At 36.8% G+C, this 3,438-nt stretch overlaps 1 pseudogene; it reads left to right on the plus strand.

The window, feature by feature from the left end:
* The first annotated feature begins 762 nt into the window (after nt 1-762).
* On the plus strand, nt 763-2,625 carry LOC147459897 (uncharacterized; annotated as a pseudogene).
* Nucleotides 2,626-3,438: the final 813 nt, after the last annotated feature.

The following is a 3,438-nucleotide window of genomic DNA, read 5'->3' on the forward strand; positions in this document are numbered from 1 at the left end:
ATGTGTGCTCGTCTATTGTGCATGTTATGTGCTACTGTTTTGTTTGACTATCGAGCAGAATGTGGTCGTCTATTGTTGATGTTATGTACTGCTGTTTTGTTTCATTATCGAGCAAACTTTACATGCAGATTTCGGTTTCAGCTTGTATTTTGGGTTAAGTCTTGTTTTATCATATGCCATCTTGAAAATAATCAAGCCAGTAGGGTGTTATATTCGACTAATTTAATTGGTTATAGTAATTGAATGTTAGGCTGCCTTTGCATTCAAATCATCAAATTTATTCTTGTTTTTATTAGATTATTGTAAACTTAAATTTAGTGTGTGAAATTTGATTTTGTATTAAAGTTTTCTTTATTAAATATTTACTTTAAACAATAATTGTTTCTTGAAAAAAGAAATGGCTCCAATCATTATTCACTAGCTTCACGCTTTGATTAAATTAATGAAATGATTTTTTATGAATAAGAACTTTTAATAATGGTACTTAGATTTTTATAAGATAATTTTTAAAAAAAAATGTCATGATTGTTTTGTAAGCCTCATAAAGGAATTATTTAAAGACCAAGATATTTATTGCTATGCATGAACGTGAACGCTTTTAACTTTACTCTCCTAACTTTCTTTATAAGCTTCCTAAAGCCACAACTCTTTCTATCCACTGCTCTGCCTAGTAAACTCTCTATATTTCTAAGTATCAGCTAGCCCATCTTATCTCTCTCGAAGATTGAATATCAACCTGCTGCTTACGAGCTCAACATAACCATGGATACATCAATGGATGGTTACTACTATCTATTTTCAGCTGTGTTTGATGCCTTTCATGAGTTGTGTTTGATATTGTCCAAGAGCTAGAGCTTAAACTATTTATTTGTTTAGATGTGGCCGCTCATGAGATTCCATTCTCTCCACTTTTGGATTTTGATCCAACACCACCAACACTACCTTCCAAGGCTCTTGACAGTGCTGTAGCAGCCAACCTTTCACCCTCTCCTAGGTTGAAAAGTCGAAGTGTTGGGTCTTCTCCCATATCAAAAAAGATAAGCCCTAAGGGAGGTGTGAAGAAATCATCTACGTCTTTGAAAAAGGCTTTCCAAATCGCTAGAGGTGAATGTTAAGCTATTTTTTTCTTGATACTGTTGGCCAAGTTTATTGCCTTATAATCTTGTTTCTTTTTAGGTAAAGCATCTAGGTCCTTGGCAGATTCTGCGTTCTCATCTCCCTTGGTTAAAGATGATGACTTGAAAGAGGGCTTAAATGTTGAGTCTTTTTCTTCTCAGTTGGCCATTACGCTAGCGTTAAGTCTTTTGACCATCTCTGAACTATCAAAAACTGCGAATTTTAGATTTGCTTTGGAAGGAAAAGTACTCAGCAAATATGGTACTTACAAAATACCCAAGTCAAACTTTGGAAGATACTTGCGTGCAGACCTGCTAGATAGAGAGTCTCGTCACACTGTTACCTTTGTTGTGACTGAAATTTACCTTTCCGACTTTGTCGAGGCATTTGCTATGGATGACTATGTTCGAATAGAGGGAGGTTGTGTGAAGAGAGCCGTAGTAAAAGATGGTGGGACATGTTTGTGGGCATTATATGTTGATGCTACTACATTGGTCATAAAAGCGGAGCCTTTTGATTGTTGCCTCCAACTTTACCCTAAGCAAAAGATCAAGGACTTGCTCTCCCAAGATGCTATTGGTAATGACTTCGTTTCAACAATAGCATTTATAGTTGTGAAGGTGGAGAACGCTATTAAAAGTGACGGCACTCCAAGCTATCGGTTGACCGTTGCTGATGGTCCATCAACAAGTGATCGAGCTAGTGTAAGAATCTCTTTACTCTTGTGTGCTAATAGGCTTTAGTAAAACTTCACTCATTTGTTTATGTGTTTTGGCCAGCTTCTATTTGTGCCTACTAGACGTGTTGACTACCAACTTATGGTACATGAGGTTAAAGCTAAAGGCTTCTACACTTGTGTTGCTCGCAACATCAACATTTTCAAGCAGCTGTCCAATACTTTAAGTGTTGTGGATGCTACAATATTGTGTTCACTTCCTGATTCTCTCTCCAATCTGTTTCAAGAGTATTTGCACAAACAAGTTTCCAATTTGGGTTTTGGGAAGAAGGTAAAAAATCTCACTTTGCAAGCTTTTGCGGTTGCATTTTTTTACTTGGCTTTATTTGTAGGTGTTTGGCACTTTGGAGATTGCAAGCGTGAACAGTTTGGATGTTGAATACTCTTGTGGATTATGCAAGGGAACAAATGTTAGCCGTCAAGCCATTAACCCTCTTTGCTACACTTGTGGTATGAAAACACAAATTGTAAAGTCTCCCTTGCTGCCTGCTAGAATCTATCCTCAAGATGGAGTGGTCGTTACTGTGATTTTACAAGGTGCTATTGTTGACTCCATTCTAGGCTTTTCCCAACCATTTTTACACTACTTTGATCATAACCTAGTAGAGCTGAAATCTTCCTTGCTTAACTTCAAAAAGGCCGGCTGGTTCACAATCAACAAGGGGGGTTCGGTTGTTGCATTCAAAGAAGAGTGAAACCTTGCTTTATCACTATTTTGCAGCAGTTACGACTATGGATTTGCAATTTTATGCGGATGGCCAGCTTATGTATAGGCTCTCAAATTTTGAATCCTCTTTTCCTGATAACAAAGATGTTTTGGAACCACTTTTGTATATTTTCCATTCCCAAATATCAATTCAGTCTTTGGAATGTACACTCTCAGATATGCTTGTGCAAGAAATTGAATCAAGAAATGCAGATACTATTAAAATTTGGATTAAGTCATGGTTCTCTGATAAGCACTCGTCAATCGTCTTTGATGATAAGTGTTGAATTAGTTAAAAAGGTTTGTAGCCTCATGAACGCAACATGCAAAATATGTTTTTTTCAAGAAGGAGTTTTCACTAATTCTATCTTTGTTGGTGGTTCAGAATGTGCGTCCTCATCTTTTCTTCCAACACTAGTAGCCTTGAATACAAATGGTGACTACTTTTGGTTTCCTGTTGGGCCAAAGCCTCATAAACGTATGCGTTGTGTATGGAGTCAAGATGCCACATCACAATTGGCTGCATTGATTGGAACAAACAATGGTAGTGCTCATCAAATTGCAAAGACATTTTTAGACTTGCATTCAACCTCTTTTTCTTTAAAGCAAATCAAGACGAAGATATACAACATGTGTAAGTCATCAAGAATCCATCAACTAAGCAAGCTTGAGTCTTCCACGAAATCTTCATTGTTTGCAAAAAACATAGAAGATGTGCCTGCATATCCTTGTTCATCTTGCAACTCTCTTTTCTTTCGTCATAACCTGGACAATGTCACAAAACCAGAGTTTGCATTCTTGAGACAAATACAACAGTTGCCTATTTGTGAAAATGTTGGATTCCAAGTTTGTTACTCATGCAAATCTGCATTAAAAAAGA

Source organism: Adiantum capillus-veneris, chromosome 4 (assembly GCF_014529385.1).
Source record: "Adiantum capillus-veneris isolate H3 chromosome 4, ASM1452938v2, whole genome shotgun sequence".
NCBI lineage: Eukaryota > Viridiplantae > Streptophyta > Polypodiopsida > Polypodiales > Pteridaceae > Adiantum > Adiantum capillus-veneris.